The sequence below is a fragment of the Cavia porcellus genome, unplaced genomic scaffold (genome assembly GCF_034190915.1).
Source record: "Cavia porcellus strain 051 isolate PalLab524CR breed Dunkin Hartley unplaced genomic scaffold, mCavPor4.1 scaffold_15, whole genome shotgun sequence".
NCBI classification, from domain to species: Eukaryota; Metazoa; Chordata; class Mammalia; order Rodentia; family Caviidae; genus Cavia; species Cavia porcellus.
The window spans coordinates 43,024,830-43,045,644 of NW_026947498.1; the positions used below are offsets into that span (position 1 = coordinate 43,024,830).

The window sequence follows — 20,815 nt, forward strand, 5'->3', positions numbered from 1 at the left end:
TCCATCAACTGAGGAATGGATAAAAATGCTGTGTTATTTTTATACAATGGAGTACTACTTGGCTATAAAGAATGATCACATTGAGATATTTATAAATAAATGGGCGCAGCTTGAGACCATACTCATAAGCGAAATAAATCAAACTCACATGTATAAACACCAAATAGTTTCCCTAGGGTAAGAAATGGTAAGAATACATAAAAGTATGTGGTAACCATGATTCCCCATTATATTGCTTTGAAGCCTTATAATGTTCTCATTCATTAGTTGGAATGGTTTTATTCTGGGTTTATTTTAGTGGCTGTGATTATGAACAGCTCTTTTGAAGAAAACAAGCCATGATAATAGCTGGTGATGATTTAATATCATCTTGTTTTGAAGTCCCACCAAACTTATGTTCTTCTGTCTCCATCAGTTTTTATCACGTTGTATCTTACAGGATTTTATTATATGTGATAGTATAAACAAAAATTTTTATAGACAAGGAGATAATATCGTAACCATTGTTATTTTCTGTTAGTTGGTTTTGAATACCCTGTAATACTTACATTCTCTTAAATGGTTTCACACTGTCATTTTATGTTTGATACTATAGTATATGAAGGTATACTCAAATATTTCAAGGAAAGAGACACTATGGTAGATACTGTTATGTTGGATTGTCTTGTGGTGAAACACTATGTTGCCTAAATTGTTCTGTTCTGACCTGTTATGCCCTCTTTTATCTTAATCTTTTTTACAATTAAAAATGCAAATAAAACTAGAAATACATTTTCTGTATCTAAGTTATGAATTCTTAAGAGAGGCACTGTCCTGGATCATCTTAGAAAGAGTCCTGCCTGAAAATGCTCATTTGGCTTCCTGGGTGTACGATGTACTCTGGGAGCTGTGGAGAAAAAAAAAAAATAACCAGAAGAGGTGATGCATTGAATAGAACCGAAGTCTCTCAGCCAGAGAACTTCTCTGAGTGGCCACGGAAGGGAGAGCCACCTTTGGCCATCTTGTAATCCTGAAAGGCATCAAATACGGATCAAGACTGCAGTAGTGAGGAAGCACCATCTACTTAACCGCTCACTTATGCAGCTGATTTTGGTAAGTTAGGGAATGGCAGGTAAAGAAGAAAATCTAAATACGCATCCATTCCTCTCATCCTAGATTCCTGACCTTAAGCAAAATCAGAGGAAATAGAGGAGAGAACTGCAAAGTTGTGTGAAGTTTGGTTGTTTTCTAGAACTAAAAATCTTTGTGTTTGTAATATGATTATTTGATGACAAAAATGGGTTAAATGATGCTGCCTGGAATACAGGATAAAACTAGCTCAAAAATATTATTTAAATAGGTAGGGGCAAAAAATAAAATTAAAAATATACAAAATAAATGAACATTTAAAATAAATGAACATAATATGGATGCCCAAAATTTAAAAATAATTAGGATAATCAAATATGGCTTTAATAACTATGTGATGTCAGGCAGGTGTCATTTCAGCCAGTGGACTCTTGTATTGAATAAATTTGATAAAACTTTTTATATTTCCTGTTACATTTCTCTTATAAAAATTAATAAACAATATTCAGTTTTTCAAACAACTGTATTTAAATAATTGAACTGGTAAGTGGTTAAGAAAGTCTTTATAAATAAATGCATATTTGCAGACTGCAATTGTGTTTATTGACCCAGCATTTTAAACCTAAGTTTCATCATTACTCATGATAATACAGTAGAAACATTGCATTGTAAAGTCTTACATTTTAGAACCATTTTGGAGCAAGTGCACTGTTAATCTTTGAGAAAAACCAGAAAAACTCATTTTCCTCAACAGGAATCTAATACTACATTAGACAGTGGGAAGAGTTTTTTCAATTCGGAAGGGTACAAGAGATGAGGGATGAGGGAGGAAAAGAAGGGAAAAGAGATTTTTTAAAATAAAGAGTTGAAAGAAAAAAGAAATAGTTTTGCAGTTATGCAGCAGAAAAAGGGTAGGAGAGGGGAGAGGAAGGGTCAAAAAAAAAATAAAGATGTGTTACCTGATGTACAAATTGTCCCTAAGGAATGTGATCACTGTGTACTATAAACGTGTACTAATGGAAGGGGAAAGTCAGGGGCTAAAAGTAGAATGCTCACTGAAGTTTAATATTCAGAATGGGATGAATTAAAATTATATCTTTAAATCACTCTGTTTTACTAGTTTAAGTCCGTTTACTGAGTGTTCCAGATGCCTTGTTTGGCACAGTTTTAGCTAATTTAGTATAGCAGTTTTAGACATAGCTTGTTTATGTGTCCCAAAACAACTTCTAATCTGAGATGGTTTGGTCCCCATGAACTTGTTGTCTTCAGTCTCATATTTCTTTGAGTATGTTGTGTGGTTCATGATTTTAAAGATATGGACTTAATAGATGATTGACAAAGGTGATGAAGAACAGGCAGGTAATTGTTGGTATCTTGCCTCAGTAGTTCAGCTAACTGACATTGAATAGTTGGCAAAATTATTTACTTAACAGACTTTTTAGGTGTTCTATGAAGTCCCAGAAGACTGGAATATAGGATATATCAGATAATTGCTATTCATCTCATTGTCAAATAAGTACATATTACTAACTGTCACTGTGATTTATTTGATTAGAAAAAACACTTTTCATAGAATATGAAATCTGGGCTCTGTAGGAACATTTATATTTCCTTGTATGTACAACTTATTCCTGTAAGGAGCACAGCATGGCATCAACACTTTACATCTACAAGTCAGTAATAATAAATAAAATGTTCGATATTTTGTCATTTTTTATGAGGTTTCAGTCTGTTCTCTTATGTCACCGTTACCAAGAGTGTAAATTTCATGAAAAGTCAACTGGATAGGAACTGTGTAAAAGACAATTTGTCATATCAAGGAGAAAGTGTCAAATCAGTAAGATTCCTAAATTTAACTTAAAAATGTAGTAATTTCTATATTTCTTTATAAATGCTTTCAAATACCATTTAGTGTTGCTTTTCTTAGTCATTATCCAGCCCTAGGTCTATAATTCATTGATTATTTTGTGTACTTCATGTTTTATTTTATTCTGGATAGATGATACCTAGTGTTCATAGCTTTTTTTTAATATTGAGGGTATTTTATAGCTTGATGTAATATATAATTCATACATTAGATACTTCTTTGAGTGCCCATTGAAAGTTATATTGTTTAAAGTATTGAAGCTCTTGAATCTGTTTCAATAGTTTTTTTTTTTTTCTTCCATGATCAGGATTTGAAAGTTATTATTATGGCATGCCAGTGCATAATTCTTCTCTGTTATTTCCTTTGCACAATATTATACGGAAGTACAAAGTACTTTTATAATTTATTGCTTTTGGACCAAATAATTTATAATCACGGCACCTGAATTACTCCTTCGATGTACTGTTCTCAATGCTTTACTGCTGTTCAACATAGAATGTAGTTTTTGTTAGTATGTTCTGAGCTAATCATTTTATTTTATTGTTTTTGTAACTAACTTTATTAGAGTTACTTTATGGTGATGTTGGTCCAATATGAAAATATTTCATCTCATCTTTATAGTTTTTCTAAATAGTGCCTATTCCTTCCTAACTTGGTTTTAAATGTTTTTGTTTTTATTTTATGAAACAATAAAATAAAATTTCATAACAAAATAATAGAGAATAAAATAAAAATTAAATAACAATAGTGTATCATTCCCTTCAAAATAGTTACCTAGAGTACAAGTCATCAACAAAAAGTATTCTGTCTTAAAGAAAGAAGATAGCCATTTTAAATCCATATTTTAATCCATGTTTTGAATAAGTATGTAGTTCTGTATAACACTAAATACACACATATATATTTGTATATAGCACTATATAATGTGGTTATTAAAAATTCCATAGCTTTTCATTTTCATTTTGCAGTTCCATTCAATTGCTTGCTTTCTAAAAAATATTTTTAAGAACAGTTGTAGGTTACTGTAAAATTGAAAAGCTGCTGTTAATTTTGTAAACAATCATGAAGAAAAGTGTATGGAGTAAAAATGTAATGTAGCTATTAAGGAATTTTGTCTGTCAAAACAGTTTGCAAATAAATATGGACTTCATGATAAATACTCATAGTTTTATGTACAGTTTTTGATGCAGCACATAAATAAAACCGTCCATATCTTTCGGGTATAAATTGATAAAGGTTCTATAAGAAATCAAATTTAGAAAACCAGGCTTGGTGGGGCATGCCTGTAATCCCAGGACTCGGAAGACTGAGGCAGGAGAATTGTCACAAGTTTGAGGCCAACCTGGGCTCTAGTGAGTTCATAACAAAATATTGTCTCAAAAAATCGCATTTAGGTTATGACATAAGTAGTGACTCAGATATGTTTGGAGGGTTGGTGAGGCAGGAGTATTTTAGGTAGAAAGGAGTATTATGAGGGACTCTATGGAAAGGTTAAAGGGCAAAGTGAATTTAAGGATTTGCTAGCATTTAAGAATGTGTATGATTACGGTAGCCATTGTTGGTTTTCCTGTAAAATTGTTTTTGAAGACCTGTAATGCTCTGGTTTTGAAGACCTGTAATGCTTTCATTCTTTTGTTTTGAACAATTTTATACTTTTTTTTGTCTTATTTGAATGCATTTGTATGTGAAGATATGGACCACTATTTTGAAGAAAACAAGAGGCATTATGATAGCCACTGCTGATTTCCTGTTGTCTTGTTTTGAAATCCTCTGTTGTTTGCATTGTTTTGTTCTGATATGCTTTATTCTGTTTTGGTTTGTTCCATTCTCTTTTAAAAAATTAAAAAGAATGATATATGATTTTTTAAAAAAAATAATATATGACAGGATAGATGTGCTGCCAAAGGGGAGAAAGTTGTGTAAGCTATAAGTGGGACCAAGCCAAGAAGTGTCTTTCACACTGTGCTAAAGAATTCAGTGTATGGTTGGTCGTCTGTGTCAGCAGAACCTACATCCATAAATTAAACCAATTACAGACTAAAAAAAATTTGAAAAAAAAACCTATTTGCTTCTAATATGTACAGACTTGTTCCCTACACAAAATAGTATGACAGTTATTTAATAGCATTCACGTTAAGTATTGTAAGTCATCTAGCACTGATTTTAAAATATACAAAGTGTGTATCTAGGTTATATGCAAATATTACACAATTTTGTATAAGTGATCTGAGCATTTGAAGATTTTGTTACCCTGTGAGTATTCCTGCAGTCCATCCCCTGTGGATACCAAGGGATGGGTGAGTGTCTTTGTAGGTAACACTTTCTAACTCAGTGATTCCTAAATGTTTTATCGCAGAATGTTACTGCACATTCAGTGAAAAAGGACTGTGTTAAAAAGGTGAGAGAACTGCCGAGCTAAAAATAATGAAGCCATTTCTTCATGTCTTCTTCAATTTATTATTTTATAATTCATATTATGAATGTAAAAGGGATATGTGGAATAGTTCTATTTTATCTACTAATGACTTCCCTTTTTGAAGTTTTCTATGAAGTCTCAAATCTAACTTTAATAGGACTTCTGATAATATATAATTTATATTTAATTTATATTTGTATACATGTTTTTTTTTTTTTTTTACAATCTGAATGGTAAGTCTGTGCCTATTTTGATTCAGTTTTATTACCAGAACTGTTCTCTACCCGCAGATGTATGTGTGTATGTGGATATATGTGTGCATGTGTGTATGTGTGCATGTATTAGATTGGTATGGATGGCTGAGAAGAAACACATTTAATTCGTATGTCTGTGTATGTGAAGAACAAATTTGTATTTTAGCAAATATATAAGAGAGATCTATATTTGATAAAGATGGAACTTTAAGAGGGAATGAGGAATTTTGAACAGAAAATAAATGTGTATTTTTAGTCAACCACTGAGGTTACATTGAATTTAATGGGGTTGATGAGATCAAAGGATGTCTAGTTCAGTAAGAGAGGGGATGGGTAGACAAGTGCACAAAAGACATGTGAGGTTGATTTGGAAAGTTCAGTATATTCTCTGTTGGTGCTGTATCATATTACAATATATTCAGCACCTTAAAGAACGCAGATTTATTCTTGCAGTTTTGTAGGTTAAAAGTCTGCCTTGAGTCCCCCTAGACTAAAATCAAAGTGTTAGCGTAATTATGTTGCTTTCTGTTATTAGGGTTATTCTTGTACTTTCTACTTTCTGGAGCCTGCCCACTCTTGTTGGCTTGACTGCCTTACTCTATGTTCAAGGCTAAGAGTGTCTAGGCTTGAAAAGAAAAAAAGAATAGAAAGAAGACAAGAGACAGGGGAGGAGAGGCGAGGGGAGGAGAAAAACGGCAAGTCCAGGCCTTGAAATGCATCTTTCTATGTCTTTCTCCTGGAGTAACATCTTGTGACTTTCTGTCTCTTGTATTTATCATACCGTGTGGCCCTCCACATGATAAGGATTAATCTATTTTAAGGTTAGCTAATTTGCAGCCTTATTTCATACACAGCTTTAGTTTCCCTGTACTGTAATCGAGTATTCACAAGTCTCTTGGATTAGGAGGTGAGCAGCTTTGGAGTGTGGCATTGTTCTCCCTACAACATCCAGTGTAAAAGCTTAGATTCATTGTGTACAGTGAAGGATACATGCAGCAAAGGTGTCACTATTGTTTGAATATATTCTCTTCAAAATTTAAGCTTTGTCAACATTGTACTCTAAAGAGGTTGGGCTTTGAAGAGTTGATTAGGCCTTGAAGTTCATCCCATATAAATCAGTTTAGGTTTCCTTACAAAGGATCTGACTGAGGATATTGCTTCTGTTTTGTTCACCTTCCATCACATGAGAAAGTAGGGAAACCCTGTCCAAATTATAATGATTTGATTGTGAATTTTGTACCTTTCAGAATTGTGCAAAATAATTTTCCACTTTTTAAAGTTGCCCAGCTGCTGGTGTTCTTATTTAGTAGCACAAAATAAAGTAACACATATAGGATACTAGTTCATCATTGCAGTACTCAGGGAGATACTGTGTGCAAATAACTGAATCAGGAGATCAGAAGATGATGCACACTGACAGGAGATCAGCTCAGATGTGGATGTGTTAATTTTGCAGAGGTTCTGAACTGTGTCTAAAGTATAAGAGAGTGGAATGAGGGAGAGATACTGTTTTGGAAGTTGACAGTAAAGTAAAAAGAAGATTCCTGAAAATATATTATGAATATTCTTTAAAATATGATATTTTTGAGTATTAAATATTGATTGGATAGAAGAAAACTTAAGATAGATTACTCAGAATATCAATGATTTTAAGTTTTTAAACTATTAGTCAATAAAAATAAGGAGTACAGTATGTTTACCATTCAAAATGGCAGAAAAAGTCAGAAACTATCTGGCCTGCTAATTGTGAATTTTGTTCCTAAAGATTTATATTCTTCCTGAAATCATCCAGCAGATCTGTGACTGTCATTCTCTGTCCTTGTTCGACACTGTATAGAATCAGCCATACAATGTGACAGTCCTTGGGGAGAAAAAGTATATATATTTTATAGTTGAAGTAAATCTTAACATGAAACAAATTTTTTTCCAAAATTCGAAATTTAGCTGATATAAGGCTATAGCAGTAGACACTATAACATGTCCTATAACCAGTGTACAAAATGCTGAATTTACGATTTGGCAGTGTGTTCATTCGAAAAATGATCCTTTAATTAGAAATAATTTTTGATGTTACTTCAGCTTTATTCAAATGTGAAAGCTTTAAAATGAGTAGATAAAATTCTCAAATAGAATGAGATCAAGAGCACTTTTAAAAAGCAAAGCAAGGTCACTCTTTTCCAGTAATTTAGTACTCGCCAAGAAATCCTTGATCTCTAATTTGCTCTCTCCAGTGGACTTACCTGCCGAAAAGAAGATTCCCTGGGGAGACAAATCATCAGTGACTAAATTGACCTTCACATGTATGGACTAGTCTTCTCTATGCCTGATTAACTGATAAGTGGTCTAAAGTATGACATTCCTTAGTGGAGGGATAATATCTGAATTGGTGTGACAGCTGGGGAAACAGTTTGGATTCTGATGACTTAAAGAGTTTCTCAACATTATACATTTCTTCCCATAATTCATGTCCTATATAATCAGCAGTAAGAAAACTGATCAATATCTTATGAAAGCCTGCATCTGCTTCCTTATGCTTAATTATACTTGAGAAACTCATGGTGAATAAAATATTCTCCACTTGCCTAAGTGTTAAAATGTCATTATAATTTCTGTTGCATTCATTTTATATTACAAGATGTTGGTAATAAACAATTTCACAATAGTACTTAACGACTTGCTTTCCCTACAGGATAATGATGATAATAATGTACATTTTTATTTTATTTTTATGCCAACAATAAAGATTCCATCTGTCATTTTTTTCTGTATACTGAACTAGCACAGTTCTTGGCATGGGTCACATTTGTAAATGTTTCATTTATGAACCATTCCGCCTCCTGAATCCTTGAAGTTCAGAATTATGCCAAAAAAGATAAGCTGTCTTGCAGTTCATGTGCCTCTCAATTTGACTTTGTGTTTGCTCCGACATTTCCTCAATAGTATCCAACAGGAAATTGTTCTACATAGTTCTGATGATGTTATTTATCAAATAATTGTGCTAAAAGCTGTTTAATATATAAATAACAACTGATTATCTTAATATTTTACTTCAGTCTTTACTTTTTTCTTGCCCATTTATCTCATTATAGACTGTTCTGTTCCACAGGCAATTTTATGCACCAATGTACTCAGTAAAGTTTTAATTTAGCTATTCAGAAGACAACTCACATCCTTTAGTCAGTTGGTGATCATGAAATTATGGTCAAAGTGTTAGAAAATTACCTTTTTATTTAAATTATTTTTATAGCATCACCAGAGAATGTATGATAATGTATGAATAGGTTATCAGGTTTCATTTCCTGGTCATGAATGGTTAAATCTGACTGTTGAGAGTTTAGGTAGTTGCTTTAGAGAACAGTTTTCACTAATGGCAGATCCACCACCCTAGCCAAATTTTAGGGACCAGTGGAGGCAGGTTATTGGAATCAGTGGCAAATAGGGAATGGGAGAATCTAAGAAAATGCCTTGGATTTAGATATTTATCGAGGATTCCTTGAGTGGATAAATTAACAAGAGAAAATAAAAGGAAAAGACAACCAATGCATTAATTATGTCCCACGACACAAACTTCTTTTTGTTAGGGTACTGATGGTTGAATCTAGGATGTGTGTATTCTCTGCAACTGTACTTTAACTTCTTTTTAAAAATTTTGATATCAAGTCTTACTAAATTTCCCTGGCTGGTCTTAGATTTGTGATCTAAGGATCTTCTGCATCCCAAATAGCTGGGATAATGAGTATGTGGCACCATACTTGGCTGTACGCAAACTTTTGATTATTAGTCTTATTTTCATACATAGTTATTTTATCAAAGTAAAGCAGCTAACAAGATGACATCCTATTAATGAGTAGGGAAGGGCAGATACTGAAACTTATTCAGTCACTTAGGCCACAGTGACTCTTTAGTTATTGGAATAAGAATTATGCTTGATGAGGGTTATAAAAAAAACAAATTATTGGAATCAAGTATAGAACCCCAGATTCAGATAGAAGAAATGAACTAAACCATGAATAGTTTCTTGAGACATGATGCACTTGCAGCTTTTAATTACCACTCTGTATATTTCTATGAAAGTTTGCTTACCTATTGTAATTTTAGGAATAGCATGTAACAGTTCTAAGTTGCTGTACACAAGATACCATTATCAATTAATATTTAACTTGGTTGAATAAATGCATGAATAAATGAAACAGAGAAAAGGAGAAATTAGTACTATTTGAGTTACTTTCCTCATATGATAGGTGTTTAAATGGGGCATCTAGTAAGTGGGACAATAATTAGATGCACAGGATTTGGACTGAGAAAATACAGCCTGAGGGCACTGCATGCTAAAGGGATTGGGAGCATGTTGGAGCATAAAAAAGGACTCCAAACAGTAAAGAATCTGGGTGACTTTTCACAGAGCATTCTTTACACAAAAACAAATGTTTATTTTGATTTGATTTTACTTACAGGCTACTTTGCCTGTTACCTGTAACTCGGAGATCATTTGTAAATAGCTTGACCATCTTCGTTACAAACCAAGTGTGATGTCCATTGACATTTCAAGTACCTGTTTTCCTGCTTCCCTCCAATGCTTTTTCAATATTTTTGAAGAATTTTTCCCCAAGATACGAGATTCCTGTCCTTGCTCATTTCCATTGACTGCTTTAAATTCATTCATTTATTCATGTTATTCAACACACACACACACACACCTGCTGTTGAGGAGCTCAAACTATGTGGACAGAAATAATTTTAAATGAGTAAATGTACTTTTAACAGTGCTAATTTCTGATAATATATAGTCTACTCTGTATAAGCGCTGTCTCTAGACAAGTCTAGTAGATTTTTTTTTTCTACTTGGGAGTATATGGGAACATATTTTACAGGTGGAGAATTATGTCCTATCCTATCAACTCTGGAATGGATTTCTGCTATTTGTTCACTTCTTAGCACTTATATGGAGACTAAAATAAGTGATCTGATTATTGACACTCGATAGGAGTGTTGATGTGATGGTGAATGTCTGCCCTTTTGCAATAGCATAATTCTACACAATCTACAAAATAGCTTCAGGCTTTCCTTGCCTGCACTTCCAAATATATACATTTGAATCCCTCTTTTTATTTCTATGTTTGATTAAACTATGCTATGGAATTGACATAATATCCTTCTAGTGGGAATTAGATAAAATGACCACCAGTACTGTTTGAAGGTAGATACTGTGTCTTACAAACTGTTTTTCTGCACTACAGAGCCTTCAATATAGTCATATTCAACAGTTATAGGTAACAGCCAGAGTTATTGGCTACTACAGAGCCTTCAATATAGTAATATCAAAATATATTAGATACATGCAAGTAACATTTCTTGTCTTCCGCTGTACCCACTAAGGGAAGTTGAAATTTATTGCCAATTAGTCCATGTAAGAGTAACCAAGAAAAAAGTAACTAGGGGGTAGAAATCTCCTTCCATATACAAGGGGAAAAAACAGACATTCATTGAATTCTTTCCTAAATTCTAGTATATTCTTTCCTTCTAATATAAAGTCACTATGTTTCTTTTTCGAAATTTCCATAGTTTTTATGTTTCTTTCATTATATGGAAATTGTTTTGAATGAGGATGCCCATTATATGTTAGACCTTTAATTATGTAGTTATGATATTTTAATCAGAGATGTAAAAACTATGATTTAATAGTATTTTAGGCTTTACGCTTCATGGTACTATTTTTAAAAGGGAAAGTGTCCAAAGCCCATGAAGGACATAGAGACAGGGAGATGTAAAAGAGGATAGAACTAGAAATAGAAAGGCAAGGGGCATCTTTGATGCTGTGGAAGCAGTGGGGGGCAGGTTCAATGATCTGGGCTAAATAAAGCACCTCTGCATGAGATATGAAGAGCTCACGACATTTATTAAATATAAGTGATGAATCTAAGAGTAAAGCAAATAATCTTTTCTACTTATGTAAACTGTATAACTGAAACAATGCAAATAATTCTGTTCCTAGCAAAACCTAACTAATCTAATTATAGTCAGTGCTGAAGCTATCAAAGAGGAAGAATAATACATTGCTTTTAATTGAGTATGCCAAATTCTCCCTTGTTTTGTTATTTTCTAGCCAATAACTCAGTAGTTTTATGGAAAGTCACAACTTCTCAGGTGACTCACTGGTAAGTCTTAGAAACCCAGATGTGAACAGGTAGCTGCATTACCTTCGGAAGATCAGATCTACACCTGGGTTATCCTTTGATTTCTGGCAATGACAGGTTATAGGAAGGACTAAAAAGGGCAACCAGATAAGTTTCGTGCAAGATAACCAACCACACAGAGGTGCTTGGATAGAAGTATGAAGGTGCAGTGAGGGTGAATATTACCAGATATATCTTTTATGAACATTCACTGTTCATTGTTTGGATAAGATTTTTCAATTCTTGTTCTCTAGATTTGTCTTCTAGGTACTGGTCTTCTTAATTTGTCCTAAATGTCAGTTCAATTGGGATATTCTGCAGCTTGGTTGTTTGGCTTTTGTTGTTGTTGTTACTAGCAAAAATAATTCTGAGCTTTTAAGTTTATTTTTCATCAGAATTAAAATGGAGTGGTTTATTTTGTTGAAAAGACAGAAACATACTATCAAGAAGATACTATTTTCTAGGGAGTTATAGAGAGCTGGAGGGTATGAGATTAGAATTTCTAGACTTGATTTTTTTCTAATTGAAGGAAGTTCTTTAGCCTCACTATGTTCTCAGTAACTTGTCTTCTCAAATAATATTTTCAGACTCTCAAATTTAAAGTTTATTTCCCATTCTTTAGCATTCTCATCATAAGTATTAAAAATAAGGAAACAACAGAATTAGTAATAGATACAAGAGAAAATGCTATCAGTGCAGTCAGTAAACAAATCTTGATCTTATATCAGATAAATATGTTTTCATTGTTTTTAAGGAGGTTTGGTCCTTTTTGGAACATATTTTAAAAACAATGCACAGAGACATAATAGGGTTAAATAGTACATATATAGTTAAAACAATCTGCACTTTTATGCAACTAAACATTGATTCTAAATCAGTATGAGGACAGATACACATACACAATATACTGATCTCGAAGTGTTCTTTATATTTTTGCCATTCAAAAATACACAATTTTGTCAAAAACAAATCAGTGAATTTGATATATTGAAAGTTTAAAGCACATTAACATAAACTCAGACTGTTTACAGCTCAATGTATAATATTATTAATGCATTTGTTAATACCTCTATAATTATGTTTTCTTTGATTTTATCTTGTCTTGATACCCAAATATGTTCCTTTATTTGTTTGTTAGGCTATGATATGTGGTAGGGTGTTTTATGGTCACTGAAAAGTAGACTTTAAGAAGCCTCTAAACTTACCTGTTACCAAACTTACTGTTTAAAAACTTAACTGCTTGTTGTTATCTGATATATTACAAACCCTGCTGGGGTTTAGAGGCTCTAAATTGAATTACTCTCTGGAAAAAAAATCTGTTAAAAAAATTCCCCAAATATTATTTTGTGTTACAATTTCCTGAACTCTTTAAGAATATGGGGAAATTTAGGACTCAGTTCATGTACCAGTAATTTGACTTTTGAAACAAAATTAATCTTAATACTTTCTTGGTAGGTTAATTTACTTCCTCATCTAATTTTTCAAAATATTTCATAAGTGAAATCTCATTCTCTTTTGTTCCATTTGAATAAAGATGGTCTGTTTTGTACCATTAATCACTACACTATTTTAAAACTATTATCCCTTAAGTTTAATAAAAGGATAAAGGCTTGATAAATTGTTCAGAGACAAAAATGATATTGTCCTCTTTAATCTTAGGTAGACATTGTTTCATCTATAGTACAGTGTTATCAAAGATCTCTACATAAAAGGCTTTTAAAACAGTGAAATTCTCTTATCATACCTAAAAGAATAAAGAAAACAATAATAACTTGAAAGATATTTTCAGGAAAAAATATGTTGGAAACTTTTTTACAAGTTCATAGAAAAATTTTGTGCAGTTTTATAAGCATTCTATGCATTATGTAGCCTATTAAGTAAAAATATGTATTTTCAAATTATATTTTGATATCAACCTTTTATTTTGGTTAAATTTCTTATATGAATAAGTAGTTATAGTTTCAGTTGCACTTTTAAAAATCATGCTAATATTACTATTTAAAACATTGCTGCTAAATTTAAGATGAAAAGGATTGAATTTTTCATTGAAGTTAGTAATGTAACTTGCTTCTCCTTCTGGGCTTACAGTAATTTTGCATCTGGTGGGGACTAGATAACTTTTGTTTAAAACCAGCAGGAGGAGCTCTCATCTTGCTGGGTTCCACATAATTAGTGTATCTGGTAAACTTGAATTTGTGGTGATTTTGTGTGTAACACAAGTGATAAAATACTTACCACATATAGTGGTATTCACAGACCTCAGGACACTCAGTTTTAGCTTAGTATCAAAGTACTATTCACTTGTCGGATGCAAATTTGAAATTTTATGCTTAGGAATTTTAAAGGTATTCACTTGTCGGATGCAAATTTGAAATTTTATGCCTAGGAATTTTAAAGGTCCTTGCTATTTAAGAAAACAGCACTCAGGTGAGTCTTGTTTCTGGTGCTACTAAGGAAAACATCGACACACACACACAAGAAAAAAATCCCCAAAACTCTCTTCCTAAGCATCTACATTTTTTCTAAGTGCATACACATTTTCTTTTTCTGTCTTAAAATGCATACAGTTCACAGTTGATAACTGAATACTAAAGAAACTCATGCATTAGAACAATATTATGTAAAATACTTGATTAAATAGTTTGTATTAATTTCTATGTACAACTAATGAAAAGGAAATTTATAACAGTACATAGTCAAGAATTCCAAATACTGTTTCCAATAGTTCCCTTATTTTAATACCATTTGTAGGTAATAACTTTGAATAGTCTATATGAAGCTTTGATGAGAAATTTAGATGCAGACTTATGAAGACAAAATCTTAAAAAGAAATAGACATGTTTCTCTTCATCTATAGAAGTAAAAATAAAGACAGTAAATAAGGTTTTGTATTTGATCTTAAAATAAGAGCAACATTTTTTTTAAAGAAAAACACTTTAAAAAAGTTTGGCGTGTTAAAATTAAAAGTAGTGATATTTGTTGAAATCCAAATATATCACTTTGTGATCTCAAGGAAAATTATATAACACTTCTGAGCTTGAGTTTTCCCATCTATAATTTGAGAAATGAGGATGGAGACAGACAGACAGACACAGACTCAGAAGTGGAAAAATAAATAACATGAGTAAATAATGGGTGCAGCTCTTAAATGAACATCTTTGCATAGAAGACCTTCAGTAGCTAATTGAAAAGATCCTCAGCATTATTAATTTCCAGTGATAAGCAAATCAAAAACACTGAAAAATCAGATCACCCTGTTAGCACAGCTATTGTCAAAAATTTGAGTTACCAAGTGTTGGCAACAATATGAAGGAAAAAGAACAAGCCTTTTAAATTTTTAACACAATATTGAGTGGCTCCAAAATATATAGAACCACCATGTATGATCTGGTTATTACATTTCAGGATATATACTCAGAAGAAGTTAAATCAGGATCTTAGATATTTACACTTCCATGTTCTTTGCAGGGTTATTCACAATAAAATGATAGGAAAACAGATGTCATTGAGTTAAATGGATAAATAAACTTTGGTAGGCAAACAATGGAATCTTATCCTGCCTTTAAAAAGAATAAAATTCCGTTCCATTGACAATAGGATGGACTTGGAGAATATTATGTTAAATTAAATAATCTAGTCAGGAAAGAACACATACAGCAACAATTCATTTAGATGAAGTGTCTTGAATAGACTTAGAATCTGAGAGCAAAATCGTGGTTGACAGGGCCTGAGGGGAGGAAGGAGAAGATGAGGAGATACTGTTTATGATACAAAGTTTCAAATATGCAAAGTAAATAAATTCAAGAAACATGTTGTATATAATGCCTACATTAGCAATACGGTATATGTAATTTAAAAATTTATTGTGGGTATCACTTATATGAAATGTCTTTATAAACAACAAAAAGGACCTGAAAACAAAAAATGATGAGGAAACATTTGGAGGAGGTAGATATGTTTATTATTTTAGATGTGGCAGTGGTTTAATGAATGCACATGTGTGTCCAAACTCTTCAAATTTTATACATTATGAACAGTTTCTTCTATATCAACTATACCTTAGTAAAGCTCTTTTTAAAAGTAAATAAGGTTTTTCAATGATTATAAATACGGAATGCAAAATATAGACAACAACCACATTAAAGGAAATTTAGAGTCTTACTAAAATAGAGAAAAATCATCGTTCTTTATAAAAACCAGATAAAGTAGGATGATAAAATATGGATGTTTTTCATTTTAAGTATTTTAAATGTATTTTAAGTGATATAGAAAAACATAACAGTTGTTTCTATCCAGTTGCTAGCATGTAATATTTCAATACATTATTCAATCTTTAAGTCAGATTAACAAATTTGTCTCATTAAAATTTTTATTCTATAGTGAAAGCATTGAAAACCTTTCTTGTAGCCTTTTAAAATGTACAGTACCTTGTTGACATTTAGTAGTTAATCTGCAGTAGCACATCAAGACTTCTTTCTCATGTGTGAGTGTAATTTAGTTCCTGTTTTTTAATCGGCCCTCTCTCTTCTCCCCATACTTCTGTGGCCTCTGCTAACCACTGTTTTACTCTCAACTTCTCTAGATTGGTTTTTGAGATTCTGTATATGAGAGAGTTTATGAAATACTCATCTTTCTGTACCTGGTGTTTTTCATTCTACCCTGTTACCACACGGGACTTCATTATTTCCTGGGGTTGAGGAGTATTTGTGTATGCTTATTACATCTTTTTATCCAGTTTATCAAATGTTTCCATTAACTATTGTGGATAGTGTTAAAATGAGGACAGGCAAGCATATGTATCTTTGATATACGGATTTCATAATGATTTATTTGAAATGGAAACAAAAATGGAGCATTTTGGGGATTAAAGAAGAATGTACATAGACATTCATTACTACAATGATTGAGAGTCAGTATTGTCACTTTTACTGCTGGTTAGGGAACTGGGGGAGTATTTCAGAAGTAAAAATGCACTCATAATTAAAGTTACATTTTTGAGTAACCTAAAGTACATACTGATATTACAGACTTCTGAATTATGTAAAATAATTTATCCCACCGCTTAAAAAGTATTTTTATTTAATAACAAAATAGAGCTTATTTTTCATAGTTGTTATAGTGATGTACTCAGGTTTTTCTCTATAATTTGTGGAATTATTTCTCTTGCACTGACTGAACCCAGATTGTGTGTGTGTGTGTGTGTGTGTGTGTGTGTGTGTGTGTTGTTTATATCTGACCTTTCCTGAGCTTTATTATTTTTGTTACATCTAAGGTTTTTAATTTTATGTTCAGATGGAATAAATTGAACTATAAAGAGAAGCTTTTTAAAAACTAACTATAGCCTTTGATTTCTCCTTCTATTTCTTTTTGTGATTTTAGCAGCCTTGGAAAACCATTAGCAAAATATATTAATTCATTAGGAGTAGCAAATGGTGTACTACATTCATTCATTCTTCTTCATTTATTAACTAGAATATTTCTATAAGAGAAATGTCCTTCATTAACTATTTTGTTAAGCAGAGATAGTTCGTACAGAAAAAGCAAAATGCATGTTTTGTTCTTCTCACTTTCTTTACCAGTTTTAAAAGTAATGTTTTTTTAACATTCTGCAAAAGCTACCATGAGATATCTACTAACATTTGGGTGTGTGAATTTAAGTATATTTTAAAATTTAAGCTTTGCAGTCACTACCCTTATCTAAGATCAACTCATTTGTTAGTGTAGCCCTTTGAAAATTCATTCCCATCTGCTTTTGTTTTGCTGATATTAGACCTATAAAAGACCACCAATGAATTTGGCTAACAAAATATAAAAATAACAGTAGGATGAACAGCATTTGATCCACCCTCTTACCTACTGATTTAAAGGAAATACAAAAAATGATAAAGCATGTTTTAGTGATATCTCATGTAACACAAAACAGTCTAGTTTTTTCTCTTTCATAGTAAATAAACTTTTTAAATTTTAAAAATGATGACTTATTGTTTTTCTTTGAGGAAAATTAATATTAAAATAATGAGATACTGTGTGGCATATTTGTTAGAAGGAGCTTAAAATATAGACAATTGGCCTCATATGTCGAGAAACTGCTGTTGGGAAAATATCACTTCATACCCATTTGGGAATTCATTTTGACAGGTAGTTCTAGAAATAAGTATTTTGAGTATAATTCAGGAATCATACTCCTGATTATTTCCCCTGGAGTACTAAAAGCTTTAAGTTCATATAAAAACCTACAAGTGAAAGTTTACTATGGCTTTATGTGCAAGTGGTACTTGAAAAAAATATGTGAATATTTAAATTTAAAGAAATTACAGTAAAAGACCCATTACCATTGATGTCCCTTAAAATATCCTCTCCCCCATTTTTTAAAAATTTTATTTAAAGGAGAAAAAAACCAGAACAGTGTAAGTGTACAAGTAATACAGAATTTAAAAAAAAGAAACGGTAAGAAATCACTAGTTAATAGATTACATATTGTCATCTTAGATAGTTGTTCAAGTTACAGGATTAAAGCATACAAGGTGGACATTCAAACAGTGAGACTGTAAACAGTTGTGTTCAATGATTCAACAAAAATTTAGTAATATGGTCATCTATCCTAATACACCTAAACACACTTGCGGTTGTATCCTTTAGAGCACTTTTTTCCCTCTCTTTTTTACAACAATATTTACACGTTTTTCCTCTCGCTCATTTTGAACAGACGTATTCTATCATTCTTGCCATTTTCTGAAATAGTCCAAAAAGTCCTGTTTCATGAGTGTCTTTGGACGAGTGACTGAAGATATAGTAAATGCTGCTGCCAGGTGCCATCATGGGGTGGCATTATGAAAACATTACCTTGTGTTCGTAACCACTTTATTTATCAGACCTGGTACAGTGCAAAATCTGACTCACCATCAAAGACAAAATGGCCATGGAAGATAACGATTTTAAATTGACTCAGGACATCCAGACAACCATGATAGCACAACTATGACATTCACAAGAGAGGACTTTTGAAACTGGAAAGAATAAGAGAAAATATTTTTGAGGGTGAATAAAGGCAGTGCGTCATCTACTGTAAAGTTTTTTTTTTTTTAACTTAAACACACATATTAAGTGACTCACATGTTTATCAGCTAGGAAATTCCATACACGGAAATAATTTCAGCAATAAAATGTAATTATTACTGCTTAGAAGGCAGTAAAAATGGTTCTCAGCTGCATTGTACTAAATGAAAGAAACCAAACTCAAAAGAATACATGGTAAACTGTTTCTGCATTTGATATTTTGGAAAAGTCAGTTCCCTGGGCAGAAATTAGATTAGTAGTTGCCTGATGATGGGAAGGAAAATGGATCACTGTAGAGGGCCACAAGGAACATTTAAGGGAGATCGAGAATATGTTATAGCTTGATCATAGCCATAGCTTACAAAGATGTGGAGATTTTGTGACAGTACCTAGAAATACACCTTTAACATACTGAAGACACTTTAGTCTACCTGAAAATTATAATAAGAAATTTTTAAAAGCAATCTCATCGTAATGTAGAGTAGCATTTTGATTTTGGTTTCTGGGGAAACAATAAAAAAAACTTAAAGGTATTTGATGACATTAAGTAATTGCCATCTGTGTTAATGTACTAAAATATAATTCTAGCAGAAATCTTTGTTTTAGAAATACACACATAGTGACAGTTTTACAGAGTAAATAATTTGACTACTGAAATTTGCTTCAAAAAATCTTGCATTGGGAGAGTAGATACGGATGAAACAAATAGAACATAAATTGGTATTTAATAAAATGATAGTGATGATTTTAAAAACTTTTCTCTTAAAACACTTGAGAATTTTCTACATAAAAATTAATTGAAAAAATATAGCTGAGTTTTACCAGTTTGAATATTCAGTAATGAGTATATAGTGTTTACTACAGAAATTTAATACTAGGTGCATCTTTTATAACGTCAGTGAAATACATTGTAGTGGCTCAATTAAGTAGAACTACAAAATTCTTGTAGACAAAAGAGCAGGTGGTAAATAATGAACTAACAATGACATTTTTAAAAAGTGCACTTAAAGAATCCTTCCTCATTGGCAAGGTGAATTGAACCCAATGATGAGCTACATCAGCATTGTCTCCTCAGTGTGTAGCCCATTGCCTGCCCTACCTTGTGCCTGTGATCCAGCGCTGGAAAAAGTATAGAACTGCTAAATTTTGATAGTTACATATTTTTCTAAAGTAATCATAGCAAAAATACTCTTAGCTCATCTCTGTCTTTCCAGCTTTGTTTCTGTCCTCCTACTTTACCGGTATAATCCCCACTCCTATTTCAGACTCCAGAGGAATTTTTTAAAATCGTCTGTCTGTCAGTCATCACATCTAATTGAAGACCATCTTGTTCTGGCCTAACTCAGGTTTAATCTTCTTTGTGAATTCTTCCGGATTTCATTTCAACCTTGGCTTAATCACAAGTGTATTTTATAATTGTCCATTCTATCATTTAATATAGTTTATTCTTGTTATTTGTTTAGTTGTTTTTTTGACCAAATGATGGTTACTCTAGGTTATTGAAAGAAAGGGGAATAGCTTTAATTTTGCTTTTCCATCTTTTAGCAAATAGTGTACTACCTATTATTTGCAGTAATGGCATCTGTTATTGAGCATAGTGTTCTTTTCATAAGCGTTTTCATACTTTGCTGTTTATTAATGCACATTTAATAATATTAAAAAGAAACCCTTTAAATGTGTTTTTTGTTAATGTTGACTGAAAAGACTATTAAAATAGGAAAATAAGCAAAGTTGTATATTTCCTTAGTTTAAAATTAATATTAGTTTTAAGAATCTGTTAATAAAAATGATTCTTTAAATTGTATCATTTAGCTGTTTTACTCAGCATTGTTAAACATAAATGCACTTGAAATTATCACCATGCATTTTATCATGACTTAATGTTGTCATTATGCACACATATTTCATACATATGGAAAAATTTTGGATACTGTAACTTATTAAATGTGAATAATATATTAATGATTTAAATAACCAATAT

General features: G+C 31.9%; 1 protein-coding gene across 9 annotated transcripts in view; it reads left to right on the forward strand.

The window, feature by feature from the left end:
* The window catches only part of Epha6 (EPH receptor A6), an 806,211-nt gene that overhangs the window by 38,087 nt on the left and 747,309 nt on the right, over nt 1–20,815 (forward strand). The window lies entirely within an intron of this gene.